The following is a 23,233-nucleotide window of genomic DNA, read 5'->3' as shown; positions in this document are numbered from 1 at the left end:
CTTTGTGGGGTGCAGTGAACAAAATCCTTTGTGGGGTGCAGTGAACACAATCTTTTTGGGGTGCAGTGAACAAAATCCTTTTTGGGGTGCAGTGAACAACATCCTTTTTGGGGTGCAGTGAACACAATCTTTTTGGGGTGCAGTGAACAAAATCCTTTGTGGGGTGCAGTGAACACAATCTTTTTGGGGTGCAGTGAACACAATCTTTTTGGGGTGGAGTGAACAACATCCTTTTTGGGGTGCAGTGAACAAAATCCTTTTTGGGGTGCAGTGAACAAAATCATTTTTGGGGTGCAGTGAACACAATCTTTTTGGGGTGCAGTGAACACAATCTTTGTGGGGTGCAGTGAACACAATCTTTTTGGGGTGGAGTGAACAACATCCTTTTTGGGGTGCAGTGAACAACATCCTTTTTGGGGTGCAGTGAACACAATCTTTTTGGGGTGCAGTGAACACAATCTTTGTGGGGTACAGTGAACAGAATCTTTGTGGGGTGCAGTGAACACAATCTTTGGGGGGTACAGTGAACACAATCTTTGTGAGGTGCAGTGAACACAATCTTTGTGGGGTGCAGTGAACACAATCATTGTGGGGTGCAGTGAACTCAATCTTTGTGGGGTACAGTGAACACAATCTCATACTGAAGGTTTGAGGGTGCTGCCTGTTCCATACTCCCCCTACTCCTCATCTAGCCTTTTAGGGGTACAAACAATAGTAATTGGGGCCTAGTGTGGTTGTGTACGTGTGATATACATACACTTTTTTGGGATCATATTTTCTATTCCGCTATTTAATCAAAAACCTTTGGGGATCAGTTAAATTGGGGGATAGTCTGTGTTGGTACGTGTGAGAGAGATCCACCTTTCCAAGTTGTTGGGGTTCATCTCATACTTCTGAAGGTTTGAGGGTGCTGCCTGTTCCATACTCCCCCTACTCCTAGCCTTTTAGGGGTACAAACAATAGTAATTGGGGCCTAGTGTGGTTGTGTACGTGTGATATACATACACTTTTTTGGGATCATATTTTCTATTCCGCTATTTAATCAAAAACCTTTGGGGATCAGTTAAATTGGGGGATAGTCTGTGTTGGTACGTGTGAGAGAGATCCACCTTTCCAAGTTGTTGAGGTTCATCTCATACTTCTGAAGGTTTGAGGGTGCTGCCTGTTCCATACTCCCCCTACTCCTAGCCTTTTAGGGGTACAAACAATAGTAATTGGGGCCTAGTGTGGTTGTGTACGTGTGATATACATACACTTTTTTGGGATCATATTTTCTATTCCGCTATTTAATCAAAAACCTCTGGGGATCAGTTAAATTGGGGGATAGTCTGTGTTGGTACGTGTGAGAGAGATCCACCTTTCCAAGTTGTTGGGGTTCATCTCATACTTCTGAAGGTTTGAGGGTGCTGCCTGTTCCATACTCCCCCTACTCCTAGCCTTTTAGGGGTACAAACAATAGTAATTGGGGCCTAGTGTGGTTGTGTACGTGTGATATACATACACTTTTTTGGGATCATATTTTCTATTCCGCTATTTAATCAAAAACCTTTGGGGATCAGTTAAATTGGGGGATAGTCTGTGTTGGTACGTGTGAGAGAGATCCACCTTTCCAAGTTGTTGGGGTTCATCTCATACTTCTGAAGGTTTGAGGGTGCTGCCTGTTCCATACTCCCCCTACTCCTAGCCTTTTAGGGGTACAAACAATAGTAATTGGGGCCTAGTGTGGTTGTGTACGTGTGATATACATACACTTTTTTTGGATCATATTTTCTATTCCGCTATTTAATCAAAAACCTTTGGGGATCAGTTAAATTGGGGGATAGTCTGTGTTGGTACGTGTGAGAGAGATCCACCTTTCCAAGTTGTTGGGGTTCATCTCATACTTCTGAAGGTTTGAGGGTGCTGCCTGTTCCATACTCCCCCTACTCCTAGCCTTTTAGGGGTACAAACAATAGTAATTGGGGCCTAGTGTGGTTGTGTACGTGTGATATACATACACTTTTTTGGGATCATATTTTCTATTCCGCTATTTAATCAAAAACCTTTGGGGATCAGTTAAATTGGGGGATAGTCTGTGTTGGTACGTGTGAGAGAGATCCACCTTTCCAAGTTGTTGGGGTTCATCTCATACTTCTGAAGGTTTGAGGGTGCTGCCTGTTCCATACCCCCCCTACTCCTCATCTAGCCTTTTAGGGGTACAAACAATAGTAATTGGGGCCTAGTGTGGTTGTGTACGTGTGATATACATACACTTTTTTTGGATCATATTTTCTATTCCGCTATTTAATCAAAAACCTTTGGGGATCAGTTAAATTGGGGGATAGTCTGTGTCGGTACGTGTGAGAGAGATCCACCTTTCCAAGTTGTTGGGGTTCATCTCATACTTCTGAAGGTTTGAGGGTGCTGCCTGTTCCATACTCCCCCTACTCCTCATCTAGCCTTTTAGGGGTACAAACAATAGTAATTGGGGCCTAGTGTGGTTGTGTACGTGTGATATACATACACTTTTTTTGGATCATATTTTCTATTCCGCTATTTAATCAAAAACCTTTGGGGATCAGTTAAATTGGGGGATAGTCTGTGTTGGTACGTGTGAGAGAGATCCACCTTTCCAAGTTGTTGGGGTTCATCTCATACTTCTGAAGGTTTGAGGGTGCTGCCTGTTCCATACTCCCCCTACTCCTCATCTAGCCTTTTAGGGGTACAAACAATAGTAATTGGGGCCCAGTGTGGTTGTGTACGTGTGATATACATACACTTTTTTGGGATCATATTTTCTATTCCGCTATTTAATCAAAAACCTTTGGGGATCAGTTAAATTGGGGGATAGTCTGTGTCGGTACGTGTGAGAGAGATCCACCTTTCCAAGTTGTTGGGGTTCATCTCATACTTCTGAAGGTTTGAGGGTGCTGCCTGTTCCATACCCCCCCTACTCCTCATCTAGCCTTTTAGGGGTACAAACAATAGTAATTGGGGCCTAGTGTGGTTGTGTACGTGCGAGATACATACACTTTTTTTGATCATATTTCCTACTCCGCTATTCAATAAAAACCTTTGAGGATCAATTGAATTGCGGGATAGTCTGTGTCGGTACGTGTGAGAGAGATCCACCTTTCCAAGTTGTTGGGGTTCATCTCATACTTCTGAAGGTTTGAGGGTGCTGCCTGTTCCATACTCCCCCTACTCCTCATCTAGCCTTTTAGGGGTACAAACAATAGTAATTGGGGCCCAGTGTGGTTGTGTACGTGTGATATACATACACTTTTTTGGGATCATATTTTCTATTCCGCTATTTAATCAAAAACCTTTGGGGATCAGTTAAATTGGGGGATAGTCTGTGTTGGTACGTGTGAGAGAGATCCACCTTTCCAAGTTGTTGGGGTTCATCTCATACTTCTGAAGGTTTGAGGGTGCTGCCTGTTCCATACCCCCCCTACTCCTCATCTAGCCTTTTAGGGGTACAAACAATAGTAATTGGGGCCTAGTGTGGTTGTGTACGTGCGAGATACATACACTTTTTTTGATCATATTTCCTATTCCGCTATTCAATAAAAACCTTTGAGGATCAATTGAATTGCGGGATAGTCTGTGTCGGTACGTGTGAGAGAGATCCACCTTTCCAAGTTGTTGGGGTTCATCTCATACTTCTGAAGGTTTGAGGGTGCTGCCTGTTCCATACTCCCCCTACTCCTCATCTAGCCTTTTAGGGGTACAAACAATAGTAATTGGGGCCCAGTGTGGTTGTGTACGTGTGATATACATACACTTTTTTTGGATCATATTTTCTATTCCGCTATTTAATTTAACTGGGCCTCCATGCGAGACCTGTGTGCCTTGTTGCGCTGTTTTGAGTACTCCACCAACATGGCCAGTGGCAATGACGCCGTTCTCAGCTTAACTATCCCACTTCCATGCCTCCTTGAAAAAACAATTCGGGCGATGATGGAAGAGGATGTGGCACAGGATGAGGAGGAGGAGGAGGATGAAGAGGTAACATTTCCAAGGCTTTCAGGGCAGTCATTCGCAAGGGGCTCCGAGGGTGGGTTCCTGCACACGCAAACGCCAGGGACGCAATTGTCCAGCAGGGGCACAGTTCTGGAGGATGAGGAGGATGAGGAGGAGGAGGAGGAGGAGCTGGAGGAGGAGATGGAACCATGTTCACAGCAGGGTGGCACCCAGGCCAGCTCATGGCCATCACTGGTGCGTGGCTGGGGGGATACAGAGGACACGGACGATACACCTCCCACAGAGGACAGCCTTTCGTTGCCTCTGGGCAGCCTGGCACACATGAGCGATTACATGCTGCAGTGTCTCCACAACGACCGCCGAGTTGCCCACATTCTAACTTGTGCTGATTACTGGGTGGCCACGCTGCTGGATCCCCGTTACAAGGACAACGTACCGTCCTTAATTCACTCACTGGAGCGCGATCGCAAGATGCGCGAGTACAAGCGCACGCTGGTAGACGCCATGCTGCTGGCATTCCCATCTGACAGCGGGGCCACAGTGGAAGCACAAGGCAGAGGAGGAGGAGGTCGCCAACGCAACCAGGGCACCGCCAGCACCTCAGAAGGCAGGGTTAGCATGGCCGAAATGTGGAAAAGCTTTGTCAGCACGCCACAACAAACAGCAGCACCAGCAGCTCAGATGGAACGTCTTAGCAGGAGGCAGCATTTTACCAACATGGTGGAGCAGTATGTGTGCACACGCCTACATGTAGTGAATGACGGGTCTGCCCCCTTCAACTTCTGGGTCTCCAAATTGGGCACATGGCTTGAGCTTGCCCTTTACGCCTTGGAGGTGCTGGCGTGCCCTGCAGCCAGTGTATTATCTGAACGGGTATTTAGCACGGCTGGGGGCGTTATAACAGACAAGCGCAGCCGCCTGTCCAGAGACAATGTGGACAAGCTCACATTCATTAAAATGAACCAGGCATGGATCCCACGGGACTTTTCCGTACCTTATGCAGAATAGCAATGGATACCGACCTTACCCACCCATTGTTCCATTTTTGCTCTTTCTCACTCTTTTGGGGTGTACCCTCATTTAAAATTTTTGAAAAGAAGCAGTGTTGGCTACCTCGTCCTCCTCCTCAGGGCCAGATTAATGTAGGGGCTATTGGAGCTGCAGCTCCAGGCCCCTACCTTTTATATAGGCCCCGGGTTGGCCATATTCACTGTTACCGCTCTTCTGTCACTTGTAAACACAGAAGTCTGGCTTCTATGCTCGCTTCCCCAGGCAGCACCCTCAGAACCTCCCCACACAGCGTGAAGGCCGGACAAGGAGGGACAGTTGGCGATGCATGGATGTGTTTATGGGCTTCAGAGACAGCATCCCATGTTGAATTAGGCATGCATGGCTGCACCCTTCCTCCTCTGGGTGCATGGCAAGGCACGGCCCTTAAGGCCCTTCAAAATCCTCAGCACCAAGCCCATGATGCTGTTAATCCGGCCCTGGTCCTCCTCCACCGCCGCTTCCACCTACACCGCCCATAGGTGTGCGCAGCCTATTGCATTAAGGTGTGCACCCCAAAGTTGAAATACACATGCATGTGTTTGCCAGCAGGGAGAGTAATGTATCGGGGCCATGTACCTGTAGGCAAGGAGAAATAGAGCAGAGCAGGTCCCATGGAGATCTTTCCCATCTCCTCACTGGCAATGCTATGTGCCCTAGGTGATTAGGGTGTGCCCAGGCACACCCAGCACACCCTGTGCGCACGCCTATGTCACCGCTAGGCTTGTGACGGTATCAGATTTTCATGCTGCGATTAATTGATTAAGGTTTTGCCACGGTATACGGTATTATCACGGTATTCTATTATTAAATTTAAATTATTAAATTTCCACCTCACTTCAATTTCATTGCTGAATTTAGGGGCTTTGGTTCACTTATGCACATTATTATATAGTCAGTCAGTACAGACTCTGTGAACCAGGCCTAAAATAGGTCATCAAGCAGTGTCTGGCCTAACTGGTGATAACTGGTTCTGGCGCTCGGCTCCGATCCGATGGCCTGGTCATTAAGAGGGCAAATCCTTGTGGTCAAGAAGTGGTTAAACCTGAAGGAGGTGTTGTTTATAAATTACTTTACTATTGCTTTAGGCCTGGTTCACATGTATGCGGGTTGGTGGTTCACATTTGCACAGGCATAGCAGCCCATTGATTTGAATGGGCTGCTATGCCCTCATTTTCCGCAGAAAAAAGGTGCATGCAGCATTTTTTTAAAATTCAGTGGCCTTGAAATCCATCCTGCTTTTGCACCATGCGACTAACCTGCAGTTCCTGCTCTGGCAAGCTTTCTGCATTTTTTGTATACGTGGGCACGGCATTTAAAAATAAACAGTTTGCGTGTGCAGCAACGGCAGGTAAGTCGCATGGTGCAAAAGAAGGATGGATTTCATGGCCACTGCATTTTTTTAAATTCTGCATGCACCTTTTTTCAGCTGAAAACGCAGGCATAGCAGCTCAAGCCCATTCACATCAATGGGCTGCTATGCCTGTGCAAATGTGGGCCCCCAACCCGCATACATGTGAACCAGGCCTAAAGCAATAGTAAAGTCATTAATTGGTTAAACCTGCAGGAGGACCGGTGTTTTTATCTATTAATGACTTTACTATTGCTTTAGGCCTGGTTCACATGTATGCGGGTTGGGGGCCCACATTTGCACAGGCATAGCAGCCCATTGATGTGAATGGGCTTGAGCTGCTATGCCTGCGTTTTCAGCTGAAAAAAGGTGCATGCAGAATTTAAAAAAATGCAGTGGCCATGAAATCCATCCTTCTTTTGCACCATGCGACTTACCTGCCGTTGCTGCACACGCAAACTGTTTATTTTTAAATGCCGTGCCCACGTATACAAAAAATGCAGAAAGCTTGCCAGAGCAGGAACTGCAGGTTAGTCGCATGGTGCAAAAGCAGGATGGATTTCAAGGCCACTGAATTTAAAAAAAATGCTGCATGCACCTTTTTTCTGCGGAAAATGAGGGCATAGCAGCCCGTTCAAATCAATGGGCTGCTATGCCTGTGCAAATGTGGGCCGCCAACCCGCATACATGTGAACCGCCAACCCGCATACATGTGAACCACCAACCCGCATACATGTGAACCAGGCCTAAAGCAATAGTAAAGTCATTAATAGATAAAAACACCGGTCCTCCTGCAGGTTTAACCACTTCTGGATCGCAAGGATTTGCCCCTTTAAAGACCAGGCCATCGGATCAGAGCGCCAGGACCAGTCATCACCAGGTAGGCCAGACACTGCTTGATGGCTATATAATAATGTAATGTGGGCTGCTAGGCGTGTGTGTGTGTATATATATATTTATTAGAGCTGCACGATTCTGGCCAAAATGAGAATCACGATTTTTTAGCTTGGAATAAAGATCACGATTCTCTCACGATTCTCTGTGTAACAAAAAAAAAAAAAATTGGGATAACTTTACTGTTACGTTTTTTTTTTTTTTTTTTATTCATTAAAGTCTAATCATTGCGTTTGAAAGACTGCTGCGCAAATACAGTGTGACATAAAATATTACAACAATCGCCATTTTATTCTGTAGGGTCTCTGCTAAAAAAATATATAAAATGTTTGGGGGTTCTAAGTACTTTTCTAGCAAAAAAAAAACTGATTTTAACTTGCAAACAGCAAGTGTCAGAAAAAGATCCAGTCTTTAAGAGGTTAAACTTCCTTTCTCCCTGGCAGAGGGAAGGAAAAGATACAAATGTAATCATTTTTGTTTATAGTTAGGAGACTTAATGCTGAAAGGTGTTAGCTGAGTGAGTGAATGAGTCATCCAGCTCACTGAAATGTATCAATTCACAAGTCAGGCAGACTTGACAGAGAAACTCGGTATTTTAAAAATGCCACAATAACAATACCGTGGCTATGCAATACCGCGATATATCGAATTACCGAAAACCGGCATATGTCTAGTCACCGCCACATCCACCACCACCTCAACCTCCCTCCTACTCCATATGGGCCTCGTCCTTCAGAGATGAAGAAGAACATTGTTTTATTTTTCTGTTTTTTTTTGTTGTTTTAAGTTATTTCCCTATCCACATTTGTTTGCAGAGCACTTGCCATGCTCTTAATTACGTTTTGCTGCCATTTGCAGCACTCTAGCCCTTTCCTTTGGTGTTTTAGAGCCATTTTAGTGCCTTAAAGTTCGGGTCCCCATTGACTTCAATGGGGTTCGGTGTCCGGGAAAAGTTCGGTAAAAGTCCGGGACACGGACCCGGACTTTTTTTTAAAGTTCGGCCGAACCCGTCGAACACGGACATCTAGGTGTTCGCTCAACCCTAAACAGAACCCCTTGATAATACCAAGAAACCACCATTTGGGAACATTGATTATACAGCATTACCATGAGAGAGTCAAACATCAAGGAAGACACTACACAGAAGGTGCAGTCAGAATTGCAGGGTTCTGGATAGTTGGAGTGAAAAGACAAATAGCCACGATCATTCACAACTGTGTTAAATGTCAGAAGTTAAGGGGTAGACAGCAGTTTCAACAGATGGCTGACCTACCTGCAGACAGACTGAGTGAAGATACACCCTTTGCATATGTCGGAATCGATGTGTTTGGACCATGGACAGTAACGGCTAGAAGAAATCGTGGTGTCAAGTCAACAACAAAAGATGGGCTGTAATGTTCACTTGCTTAACTGTAAGAGCTGTGCATATCAAAGTAATCGAGTCAATGGATACTTCGAGCTTTATCAATGCTCTAAGGAGATTTCTTGCTCTAAGAGGTCCCGTGAAGATGTTGAGATCAGATTGTGGAACTAACTTCATTGGTGCTTGCAGAGAGTTACAGATCGACCCGAAAAACAAGTTGGAAATTATTTGAGTGATCTAGGCTGCATGTGGAAATTCAACCCACCACACGCTTCACACATGGGCGGAGCATGGGAACGTATGATTGGGATGGCAAGGCGCATACTGGATTCTATGTTGCTTGATGTGAGTTCTTCACGTCTTACCCATGAAGTACTTACTACATTCCTTGCTGAGGTCGCAGCAATAATCAACTCAAGACCGTTGACCGCTGTATCCACAGACCCAGAATGTCCGACTGTTTTAACTCCAGCTGCATTATTGAGCCGGAAAATTGGACAGATCCCAGCGCCAAAGAGCATCTTTGATGAAAAGGACATATATAAACATCAATGGAGATACGCTCAATACCTTGCAGATTGTTTCTGGGACAGATGGAGGAGGGAATACCTCACACTTCTCCAAGGACGTAAAAAGTGGCAAACCCAGAAGCCTAACTTAAAGGAAGGGGACCTGGTTCTTCTAAAAGACAAGCAAACTCACCGGATCCAGTGGCCAGTTGGAGTTATTACAAAGGCCATTGCTAGTGATGATGGAAAGGTCCGAAGTGTGGAAGTCAGGATTGTAAAGGACGGGAGCCCAAAAACCTTCCTGAGACCAGTCACTGAGACAGTCCTAATTATGCCTGCTTCCAAAAATTCTGATTCAGTGTTATGTGAAGGAGTCACTTAGACCTCTAGTATAGTTAGCTTAGACTAGAGGGCTACATAGCATTCTACTGTATGCAATGTTAATTGTATGTTTATGGAAAATAATTGTGTAGTGGTATCTCACGATACCAGGCGGGGAGTGTGCTGCCACGCAGCTTTAACTGTCTAGCAGTTGTTATTACATGTTATGTTATGCTATGTTATTGGTATCATCCTTGCACCCCTGCTGTTTCTGGCTAGTTGGTTGCTCCCACCCTGCATTTCCTGCTGTAACTTCATTTTGTATAGTTGTTATGAAAAGACTGCAGAGTGTGAGAGCTGTGTAACTTCATTGGAAATTTACCTATGGAAAAGTCTCTGTGTTTATGCCTTTGCTAACTTGAAGCATAAAGAAGCATTGGAGAACACCTCTGGAGTCTTTATTCATTGAGTAAACTATCTGTTAAAGTCATCATTCAACCTGCTGCACACACTTTCAGACTGGGTCTACAAGAAGGTCACAGGTACAATTGATGCTGAGACAGAACATATATATATATATATATATACCAATTCCAAAAATGTTGGGTTGCTGTGTAAAATCTACAAAAAAAAAAAAAGGCAAAGATTTGCAAATCTCATAAACCCACATTTTATTCACAATAGAAAACAGAAAACATATCAAATGTTTAAACTGAGAAAATATACCTTTTTAACAAAAAAAGAGGTCATTTTGAAATTGATGGCAGCAACACATTTCAAAAAGTTGGGACAGAGTAACAAAAAGCTGGCAAAGTAAGTTATGCTACCAAGGAGAAGCTGGGGGAACATTTTGCAACTAATTGGGTTAATTGGCAACAGGTCAGTAACATGATTGGGTATAAAAAGAGCATCTTAGAGAGTCAGAGTGTCTCAGAAGTAAAGATGGGACAAGGTTCACCAACCTGTAAAAAAGCAGCGTCTAAAAATTGTCGAACATTTTCAGAATAATGTTCCTCAATGTACAATTGCAAAGACTTTAAATATATTATCATCTATTGAACATAATATCATCAGAAGATTCAGAGAACTCTCGATGCATCTCTGTGCACTGTGGATGGTCTATTAATACAGTTGGCCATGCCATACAAAAATGCAAGGTAAAGCTCTATCATGCAAAGAAGACATATCTGAACATAATCTAGAAACACCGCCCTTCTCTGGGGCAAGGCTCATTCAAAATGGTCTTTTGCAAAATGGAAAACTTTTCTGTGGTCAGACCAGTCAAAATTTTGCATTCTTTTTTGTAACCGTGGGTGCTGCGACCTTCCAGCTCATTATCAGTGATCACTTCAAAAGCCTGCATCTCTGATGGCATGAGGGTGATTTAGTGCACATGGAATGGGAAGTTTGCACATCTGGAAAGGCACCATCAATGCTGAAAGATTTATCCAGATTGTAGAGCAGCATATGCTCCCATCCAGATAATGTATTTTTCAGGGAAGGCAAAGGCCTTGCATATTTCATCAGGACGATGCTAAACTGCATACTGCATCTATGACAACAGCATGGCTTTGTAATAGAATGTGCTTAACTGGTCTGCCTGCAGTACGGACCTTTCACCAATGGAAAATATTTATTGGATCTTGAAATGAAAATTATGACAAAAAAGACCCAGGACTGTTGAGCTAGAATTCTATATCAGGCAGGTATGGGACAACATTCCTCTTCCAAAACTCCAGCAACTTGTCTCCTCAGTTCCCAGTTGTTAACATAATGTTTTTAAAAGAAAAAGGGATACTACACTGTGCTAAACATGGCCCTGTCACAACTTTCTTGAGACGTATTGTTGCCCTTAATTTTAAAAGTACCTTATTTTTTTTTCTTAAATGGCACATTTTCTCAGTTTAAACATGTGATATTCTTTCTATTCTCTGTTGTGAATAAAATATGGGTTTATGAGATTTGAAAATCATTTCATTCTGTTGTGTAGATTTTTTCACAGCATCCCAACTTTTTTGGAATTGGGGTTGTAATAGGCAGATGAAACTTTAGGCCCCATGCACACCGCAACTCTTCTATAGGCATTTCTAAATGCATTTCTCCTGGCAGGAGAAAGCTGCATTTAAAATGTTTTTTCGAGGCATGGCAACCGAGTTCAGAGATGGCCACATAGCCCGAAAGCTCCACTCTGCCACCGAGGGAATGCAGCGACATTGGCACCTCCACAACACCTACAACCCCGATCAAAGCACCTACGGCACACGGGGACCATCCTCCATGTCATGGCGCAAAAAAGATATTCCTCCAGCCGAAGAAATTGATGGGTTTCTTCCAAACTATAGGCCGGGGTCCACGACAAAATGGCAGCAGCAAAACTCATAGCTAAATGGCTAACTGATAGACTTCCTTCCTTGGTCCGGCAGGACCAGATGGGGTTTGTGAGAGGCAGGCAATCCGCAGATGCTTCTAGAAGGATTGTGAACATAATGTATTATGCTGAGAAAACTGGAACGCCTTCTCTGTTGCTCTCTATAGACGCAGAGAAGGCATTCAAAGGTTCTAACCAAGTTTGTTTTCCAAGGACCTATATTGTCTGCCATCCTGGCACTATACTCTGCCCTGAAGGTGCAAGTTTACACCTTGAGGTTTCTGTCTAAGTCATTCAACAATTCCAATGGGACTTGACACGGCTGCCCACTCTCCCCTACCATCTTCAATTTATTAATTGAACCCCTGGCCAAGATGATTTGTTCGCACCCCCTCATCACTGGCTTTAGGTTCAACTCTAAGCCACATGTAATCAATCTATTTGCAGACTGTATCATCCTCATGCTAACTAACCCCTTTGCATACTTACCACAAGCCCACTAAATATTGTCATGCTTCAGCGCCATTTCATATTACAAAGTTAACTTCGCTAAGTCCCTCATTCTAGACTTGGGGATACTGAGGCCCATCAGAGAACAACTACAGCATGCCCTCCCATACTCATGGAGCATGCAAGGGATACCCTATTTGGGGATCACTCTGATGGCCTCATACTCCTCCCTGGCTGTCTTCAACCTTAAATCAATTATTACAAAAAGTATATGTAAACTCAGAAACATATCCCAGCATGCTCTCTTATGGGCTGGCAGAAAAGTGGTGCTCAAAATGGCAATCCTACCTAAAATATTGTACATATTCTGAGTTCCACTGATCCCTATTCATAATCACCTCCTTAATACCCTGTCGAGTCTACTTTGGAAGTGTGTCTGGAAAGACAGAAAGGCCAGATGTCAATATTTCAATCTAACTCCACATAGATCTTTGGGGGGAGCAGATATGATTGATATAAGGGACTATTATTGGGCGGTTAGATTAGACCAAATTCAGTACTGGTTCAGAGGCTCTAATGAACTCTTGTGGTTAGAACTTGAATCAGCCTTGGCCCCCACACATAATCTTCCACCGCTTCTCATGGGCAACTTGTGGAAACCATGGCACTTATCTACTCTTTCGCCGCCAATGCATGCTTCCCTCCTAGCTTTGCGTCACTTACACAAACAAAAAAACCACACCGACCACAATCGTGGATTATAATTTTCCCACACAGGTGTTTGATGCCATGATTCCCTTGCTTTCACTTGCTTATTAGAAAGATGTGGGCTGAATGATGTACAGGACTTCATACTCGACTCCCAAGCCCTACAAAATCTGATCGCAGAATATAACCTTCCTAGAGCAGTTTAATTTTACATGCTCCCACATAGTTCATTTCCTATATAAGTACCCTATTCCTAGGCTATATATACAGGAATTTGCATGGCAGCTCTATTCCTCCCAGAGACCCAGGTTCACGGGCATATCCCTCTTTTATAACAACCTGCAGGGGAAACGATCTTTTAAGAAAACAAAAATGATCATGGGGTGGGAGGCTAACCTGGACACCTCCTTTACCCTGAAACAATGGCAATCCGCCTTCTAAGAAATTCACAAAGCAACCCACTGTGTTAACCACTGGGATCTGATGTCCAAATTAACCAACAGATGGTAACTCACACCATACAGGTTAGCCAAAATTTACCCCCCGTACTTCTCCCCTATGTTGGAAAGGATGTGGTCGGATTAGTCACCTACTCCAGGCCTTCTTGGAATGCCCTACCCTGACGAGCTTTTGGAACCGGGTTTTCCAAGCCCTCTACCCTCTTATGGAAATTCTCAAGCCGCCTAACCCAGACCTAGCTACTCCATATCAATAGGTAGTTACACACATATTGCTAGCAGCCCACACATACTTAAAAAATGGAAATGACAAGATTCCCTCAATATTTCAGAAGTTCTGACTATGGTGCAAAAAAAACGATATCTTTGAACGCATGCTAGCTACCCACTCCCTTACAGTATCCTGTTTTGAACAAAACTTGTCAATATGGTCAAATAATCCTATTTCCAAGATCTGATAACATCCTTATCTGTCCACTTGACACAATTGGTGTATCTTAACTGTTAGTGACCTATACATATGTATCTCCACCCTTTATTTCTTAATAAAAAATCTATTGCAATTAAAAAAAATTTCAAACGTGTTTAGGTGCACTTAGATGCGTTCAGGTGTGTCAAGCATTTTTGGCATTTATTCATTGCATTGGCCAGAATAATAATTGATCCTGACCATTGAAATGAATAAATGCTTAAGCACTATACGCATCTTTAGGCACAATAGACAAGGTAATTCTCCTGCGCTCAGGTGCTGCGTTATAGGGAAGGCTGTGTTGATGGCATCTAGGCTCTTGCTGCCCTCTCAGCACGAAGGGCATCCAAATGAACTAGAAACAAAAAAAAGGCAAGAGAAGGGCGCACCGACCTAATGCAATATCATAAGACCTTTATTGGAAAGTAAAAAAGAATGGCACCTTTAGGCACATCAGGCATTTGTTTTTGCAGCAAAATGCTCCTCTCCTAAATGCATTGCTCCTGGTTTTTTTTTTTTTCTGCCTCTAAACATCTGTAAATGCCTATGTGCGCATTGACACAATGGCTAGTACAGAGAATTTAAAGACAGAAAAAAAAATGTCAAATACCCTTCAAAACTGCATTTTTGCTGCCTAGTGTGTATGAAGCCTGAATCCATCTCAAATTTTCTTTAGCATCTAAAAGGAAACAGCCTCTGCTGTGCTCTCTCATAAGAAAAATAGAGCTTTGGAATTCTGCATGAAGGGTGTGCCTGGTATTAATTTGTGAAAAAAATGATTATATATATTTATATGCAGATTATATTAGTGTATATATATGTGTGTATTTTTTAGATGCTATGATCATGCCTGCTCCTGAGGAAGTGAAAATGTATTTCACGAAACGCGTCAAGCTTATGAGGCAAACAATTCACCTACAAGGTTCACCATGCATACAAGAATGTTTTGTAACATCTTCTTACTGTCTGTTAACGTTGTTACAGATTTTATCAGATTATATATACATACCGTTTTATTATTGCTGTATTGTATTTATACATTGTTGTCAACTGCCATCTTTACATATTATTAAAACACGTGATGTTAATTGACTCTATACTTGTTTTGTGCTTACCAGCCTAGGTATATGAATTATCATTTATAACATCATGTGCACACTGGCCACATCTCATATAAAGTCCCAAACTGTTTTTTGAGCACTATGTGTTCTACTTTTTTATGTATACAATAGGGATGGAGACTCAAGGCAGAAGTCTCATTTAAAGTCCCACCAATCCCTTATAACTTCTCCCACTGTCCCTCCATTCCCCTCCCCCCCTTCCAAACCACCCCCCCCCCCCCAATTTTTCCTTCCCCTTTCCCTATATTATAATGCAGATTATATTGTATACAGGGGCATCACTAGATGCATCTGGGCTACGTGCCTATGGTTTCCTGTTTGCTGCCCCAGGTCAGCCATGCTTTGTGACAATGAGGTTGATTTACTAATGGCAAATAGGCTGTTCACTTTCCAGGGGATTGTTCCCTTAGCTTAGTGAAGGTGGTGAAAGTTCACTTCATAATGATTACCAAATCATGTGCAAGGAACATTAAAAAAATATATATATTTTTGCTTGCACATGATGGAAGTCAGCACAGCTTTCACTCATTTACTAAGTTAGGAGAAAATTCCCCTGCAAAGTGAAAATTCTTTTTTAAAGTGAACAGTTTATTTATTATCCAAATCTGAAACTGTGCTTAGATAACAATACAATCCACAGTTAAAAAAGTGATAAGAGCAGGGGCTCTGCTGGGAGATATCTTACACAGAACAAATTCAAATATACATCAAAAAGAGCCGTGCTACAAAACAGTGATAATCAAAACGCAATAATCCAAGTGTTAATTGAATCATTTAATGATGCTAAAAATGTCATACAATTTATTATATGACACCTATGCAAAATAAAGTCCAAGTTTGAATTCAGTAATAAGGTGCATAAAAAGTGCAAAAAGTAAAAATTTAATAAATAGAATTGAAAAATATATAAATAAAAATATAAAATTAAAAATTTGAAGTGGTCCTCTTCAGGAATGTTTAAACACGATTGTATAGGTAGTGAGCATCCATCACCATTCAAATTTTCCAAACCGTAACACTGCCACCTCAGTAAAAATGCAGGCTTACCAAATTCAGTGGACCTTCCAATAAAAGAAAGGTCAAATGAGTATGTGGCCAAACACCCAGGCTGGGGTATTTACAAGGCTTTCCTACAGGGTCAACTCGAGGATAGGAATATGGACTGTACTGCTCATCTCATTGCCATCTTGATAGGAGCGTTTTTGAAACATGAAAAAAGAAACTATGCATAGTGTAAAACCCTTAGGGCTCTTTCACACGGGCGGTCCGATCAGATCCGCCTGTCAGTTTTTTAGGGGGATCTGATCGGATCCTCCATGCAGCTCTATGGGGCAGCGGGGGTCAGCGGAGACACCTCCGCTGACACCCGCTGCCATCCGCATCCAATCCTGTCCGTGAAATCTGGACGGATGGAAACCCTATTTTTCCATCCGTTCAGTAATCGGATTGGATCGTATCTGATGAGAGCGGACAGGCGGTCTGCTCTCATCCGATCCCCCATAGAGGGATGCGGGGGCTGAGACACCTCCCTCTCCGCTCTGCAAGCGGAGACGGAGCTGTCATCCGCCGGCTCAGCGGGGATCGCAGATCGATCCCCACTGAGCAACACGGATCCGCCTACGGAGGCGGACCGTGTGAAAGAGCCCTTAGGCCCCTTTCACACATATGGTCCGTTCAGTTCATCAGTTCAGTCACGTCAAAATGTATCAGTTTTTCATCCGTTTTTCATCCATTTTTCATCTGTTTTTCATCCGTTTTTCGTCCGTTTTCATCCTATTTCATCCATTTTTCATCCGTTTTTTTTTTTTACATCCACTAACAATGCAAAAACGGATGAAAAATTGACCGTTTGTCCATTTACATCCGTTTTTCGTCCAATCCATTTTTTTGACGGATGAAAAATAGGGCATTCATCCATTCCAAAAAACGGACATTGACGGAAGCGGATGTTCACGGATGATCATCCATTGTCATCCGTTTTTACATAGAGATGTGCATTGATGTCCGTTTTTCATCCATCAACGGATGGATGAAAAACGGACAAGCGGACCTATGTGTGAAAGGGGCCTTATAGTTGCATTACTAAAAGTAAGGGTTGCACTTACATCAAGAAGTACCATAAATCGCTAAATTAAAATTCGCCAGCGGGCTTACAGCAAAGAACATCCCATACTTCCTGGAACATGCGATGCTGTCAGCATATCACTCAATCCTACGCGTTTTGTCACACGTGACGCCCTCACGCCATTCTACACCATCGCTGATTTGAATGCAAGGAGTGTAACCAAGCCTCGCTCTGAGCAGCAGAGCTAATTGGAAACAGCAAACCAAATCTCAATTTCAATCCCTCTAGACCCAGACCCAGAAATATATACATGGCCTCAATATGAGCATCACATCTTTAGTGCTCAATTAATGTTTAATAAAAATGGAATAGACTAACTAGATTGAATAAAAGATCACCACCAATATGACGAAAAAAAAAAAAAATCTTTATGTTTCACTTATGATTATCCAGGTGAACCAGGAAATCAACTAAAACTATCGTGAGGGGACACAGAGTGAGGAACCCTAAATTCAGCCATCTAGAGGACAAAAAAACGAAATTACTATACCCAACATTTCTCACAAATAGAGACTATATTTAATCTCTTTTTAGCCTATGGTCACAACTCAGAACAGGAAACTGGTCACACTTACAACATATAGAACAGACCTTATAAAAACAATAAAATAAAAATGAAACATAAGAATAATAAAAATGCAAGTATAAATTACAAATACCCTGCTCAAAGGAAATGTTAAAAAATGTAGTACAAAGATAACTACACACTAAACAAGATTTGTGAGAAGTATATATATATATATATATATATATATATATATATATATATATATATATATATATATATATATATATATATATTTATATATATATTTATATATATATATATATATATATATATATATATATATATATAGATATATATATATATATATAGATATATATGTATGTATATTTACCCACAGACAAGATTTGTTACATACATGAGGGACCCTACCATTTATTTCTATACCCCCCACATACAGTATCTTAATGTAACACCGTATCGCTAGATATCTATAAAATACAGTTAGTTCCCCCTCACAGTTTATTTGCCTTTAGTAAATCAACCCCAAAGTCTCTTTAAATTGTTGATCATCTGGCCACTCAAAAAAGTGTTGCGCTACCCCCCGCAGGAACTGCTTGGTAGTTTGGGTTCTCTGTTCTGCACTTCAAGAACACACTCAGCAAATCTGGCACACTTAGTTTAATGAAAGTTACTGCAAGCACTTATAAGAACACGAGTATAAATACCTTTAACTCGACTAAATATTAGTATCAGAAATTATACACAAAACTGTTTAATGGTAATGGTAAATTAACTCAATGTATGGGTAATGTGTTCAACTAAATGGTGGTTTAAGCATAAATTAACATACAGAAGGTAGGTTTAGACTCAGTCCACTGATAGTATAATCACTATGCCAAGGTAACTTAGAACAGAGTTCCGTACTACTAGACTGAGATTAACTCATTAATCAGCAACGTCAGCAATAAACAGTACATAGAAACATTAACCGCAGTGTGAACAATAATAGAAAACTAGTCTGGAGTGCACTCCAGAAGAATAGCTAGTATATGGTGCAATGTCCCCTGAGTGATACTGCTTAGCATAAGCAATAGGTGAAGGACTCTGTGTAACAGCTGCAATGGGACAGTCTTTGGTCGTACCTCTTCAGCCAGATAGTGTTGGGGCCCAGTTATACTATTGGTGCGTATGAGATTATCCCAAGTCGAGCCTGGAGGCAGCAATAAGTCTACTAGGTGGCTGAATGATCAGTTCCTAAAGGGCTCAGTCTCTCTATCAGCAGATAGCATATCCTCACAGCAGCAGCTCACCCGTTCCAGTGATATTGCAGCTCACCATCTGGTCACACACATTGATTTGTCCACTCTCTGCTCTGCATCCAGGTGATTCTAGCTGTTGGTACACCTGGACGCAGCACTCCGGAGCCTGCTCATGCTGCCGTTATACAGCAGTGATGGTGCTCTTTCCCCTCCTCCTGGCAATCTCTCTTTGGGGAATGCAGTTCAAAACCTCTTGATTACAGTAGTCTCTCTCCTCTGGACCACAGTTCCCACAGTGCAGTGCTGCCTGACTCAGTCTATTGAATGCTTCCTGCTCAATAGCTCCCTCCTTTTGCTGATATAGCTGTTGACAAGTGCAGCACTGCAGGTAAGCAGTTACAGAGAGCAGCTGCAGCCAGTGTTTCGCTTAGTCTCCATTCTTAGCCAATCTCCTAGCTAAAAAAAAGTCTAAAAGCTGAGAATTCAGATTTGGTAGGCAAGGCAGCTCAGGGATTTGACATATGCAAACATCTCTGTTTTGTCATGGCTTCAGTCATCTGCAAGTGAGCTGACTCTTCACTTCCTTTGTAGTGTTGAAAAATTAGGCTGATTGACTGTTGCAAGCACTCTGGCCTTATGCACACTGAGCATTTAGCCCTAGTGCATGAGATAATGGGGTTGATGTGGGTGAAAGATACAGGCACACCATTCAGCCAACTGCCAGCAGCCTGTAAAAGTCTACAAGAGGCTAACAGCTGCTGTGACTGAACACCACACGAGTGGTACTAGCGTTTAGGGAAGTATTTCCACAAGGATGAATACAAGGAACGCAGATTGCTTGCATTCTGTGCATGCATCCCTATGTGCATACTGGCCTAAACGTATGTATTGTTAGGTACACTGTCCAGTCACATCCAGCCACAGTGGATCTGGTTATTGCACCTGTACCTTCACCCACACTTAATTGCCAGAGCCCCATTTACCAGGACTATAGCCCCGTACACACGTACCGATTGTCGGACATAAATATTCGGCCAACGTCCGATCGGCCGATTGTCGGCTTGTTAGTATGATGCTTCCGACAACCGACTGCGACTTTTCGGCCGAACAAAATCTGGTGTGCAGTCTTTAGCACTTTTCAACCTACACGACAGCACCGGACAAAAGACGGCCGAACAGTCGGCCGACAATCGGTGCGTGTGTACGGGGCTTAAACGCACAGTGTGCATGAGGTCTTAAAAATAGTCTGGGCAATTATGAACCATGCTAGCTATCAACCCATTGAGAGTGAGAGGGAGAGGGAACCTTTTTTTCATATACCCCTTGTGTCCTGACTGGTGGTCATGCCACCCACGTGGGCTTATAGTTACACCTTATAACAAATAAGGGATAATCATCTTAATAAGGTGGTAGCAAAGTCCAGTACACAAATACTCCAGAAGAGGTAACTTCATATATCTGTTCATTTATTAGCATCACAGCTGAGATTGCTAAGTATGTTTTTTTTTTTTTGCCCATAAGGTGGCGTTACACTTTACATAAAACAGTTTATGTAGCAAACACCCCAGTATCTTCCTACAAATATGTAAAATGAGTTACTATCACCTATTTAAAGACTCCCTGTGGACAGAGAACAAAATAAAAGAGAACATTTAAATGCTATTCTTTCTCTAATTTTATTAGGAGAGAAATGATGCTTGGGGTATCATATAAAGCAGGTCTGGCTTAGATCTACAACATTTCCTTCTAGCAGAGGAAAAGTCTATTTTATTGGTTTCCTGTATCGCTGCTGTTACTTTACTTTCACAGGGTAAGGTGAAGGATAAATCCTCGTTGGGCTGATGGGCTGCAGATGCAATTGTATTCCTAGGGAAACCTACCTGGAATACAGCAGTTTAAACCATGGAGGTGTTTCTCTAAAGCTGTCACTTTTACACAAACTGTGTTTACTGCAAACATGTAACACTAGCTGCCCTTCCCCGTGTACTACAGTCCCGACCATATTGCAGAAAATACTTCTTATGACCATAGTTGCGTGTAGTTGAGTTGTCCCTGTATGCCCTGGAAAGCTTTTCCTCCTTTCATTTTTTACTATAGAATTGAGTGAAGTGCTAGTTACAAGTTATAAATAGGGATATTTAAAATGTAGTTTCCTTCTATATGTTTCCTCCAGCCCTGTGAGCTCTGCAAGCGGCCGTAGTTTTGGATTTGACATGCAAGATATATTATGTACTCTTAGAGTCTGTTAACAATGGGGCGACACGACTCTGTACTACTTCGGGGGCAACTTGTGCATTACCATGCACCACGACTTCGGAGCGACTTGCATGGACTTCACATAATGGAAGTCTATGCAAGTCGCTCCGAGGGCGCCCCAAAGTAGTGCAGGACCCTTTTTCTAAGTCGGAGCGACTTGTGTCGCTCCTATTAGAACGGGTCCTGTAGCGGTCAATGGACCGCGAGGGAGCGCGACTTGTCAGGCTGACAAGTCGTCTGACAAGTCTCGCTAGTGTGGACCGGCTCTTAACATGTTGTGTTGTGATAAAAAAAATTTTTAAGCTGTTTGCCCATTGCTGCACTTCCTAGATGGCACTTACCTGTCCTTCTATACTGGGATCACACAGGAGCACTGGGGGGAAGCACATGCGATTCACACAGGAATCGCTCCTCATTCTTGTTCAAATCGCATGCGATTCTTAACAGTGCGGTTTGAGCCTGTTCATTTTGTATGGGCTCAAATTGTAATGCAAAGGTATTGGTGAGTACTTGACAGAAAGTATCGGTACTCGTTCTCACCCGTAAAAAAATGTTATCAGTGCAACTCAAATATACACTACTGTATATTGTCAAAAGTATTGGAACACCTGCCTTTACACGCACATGAACTGTAATGGCATTCCAGTCTTAGTCAGTAGGGTTCAATATTGAGTTGGCCCACCCTTTGCAGCTATAACAGCTTCAACTCTTCTGGTAAGGTTGTCCAAAAGGTTTAGGAGTGTCTATGGGAATGCTTGACCATTCTTCCAGAAGCGCACAGGCCTCTTCCTGCTCCAACATGACTGCACACCAGTGCACAAAACAAGGTCCATAAAGACATGAATGGGCAAGTTTGGGATGGAGGAACTTGACTGGCCTGCACAGAGTCCTGACCTCCACCTGATAGAACACCTTTGGGGTAAATTAGAGCCATTAAAGTTCATGTGCGTGTAAAGGCAGGTGTCCCAATACTTTTGACAATATAGTGTAGATAGATTAGGTAGATAGATAGATAGATAGATAGATAGATAGATAGATAGATAGATAGATAGATAGATAGATAGATAGATAGATAGATAGATAGATAGATTTCTTAAAAACCACGCCACAAATGCCTATTCCATTACAGTAAACAAACTAATTTTAACGCCCAGCAACCGCACCGCAACTGCCTGCCAGAGCATTTGCGAAGTGTTACCATAGACTTGAATGGGAGGCATGGAAAGGCTTCAAATGCCTCCTGACTCAACATGAGGCTTCAATTTTGAAGTGACGGGAAGCTAAAGCTTCATGTTTTGATAGTGTGAACAGCACTGTGTCTATTGTATCTTGTGCATAGATTTTTGAGGGGCTTTGTTAATGCCTCTTAAACGCCTGCTTTTTTTTTTTAATGAATCTTTATTTAGTTTAACAGAAAAATGCAGAAAGGGGAACAATAACATCAGGGGGGGGGGGAGAGGTAAGAATGAGGCCAAACAGTGCCACATCTCAGGGGGTACAAAAGAGCAAATCAGAACACAGTGTAGAAAATTCAAATATAGTGCATTGCAAAACCAACATTTGACAGAAGGCAGGACGCCGGAGCTCACAAGCTAGGGTTGACCAAAGATAGCCACAGGTGCCAGTCCGGGCATGGGGCTCGGCCCGGGGAACCTCAAGCCAAGGTCCACCCCGGGGGAGGGAGCCATTGGCCTCCATCAGACCTCCCCCTGACACGGCCCCGCAACCAGGGGCCCCCCCCGAACCGGACCACCAACCCAAAGTGGTTAAGAGGGAGGGGCGCAAACGCCTGCTTTTAATGCCAGTGTGAACTTAGCCTTAAAGAGTTAAAACTGTAATGATGATAAACAAAATAAAGCATGAAGCATTGTGGAGATGGGGCACCAAATAGAAGACCTAGGAAATGTGCTCTTGGTGCCAGGATCTAGCAACATCTTTGTCCAAGACTCTGAGACTCTGTCTGGCTGTGTGACATCACTATAGAAATGCAAATAGGTTCCTTGTTGCAACACCCTACACCCCAATTCTAAATAAACAAAGGGTGGGGATTGTATGTCTGA

This window comes from Pelophylax lessonae (assembly GCF_965119305.1).
Source record: "Pelophylax lessonae genome assembly, chromosome: 3".
Taxonomy (NCBI): domain Eukaryota; kingdom Metazoa; phylum Chordata; class Amphibia; order Anura; family Ranidae; genus Pelophylax; species Pelophylax lessonae.
The sequence above is the reverse complement of the archived record's forward strand: the minus strand, read 5'-3'. Positions refer to the sequence as shown.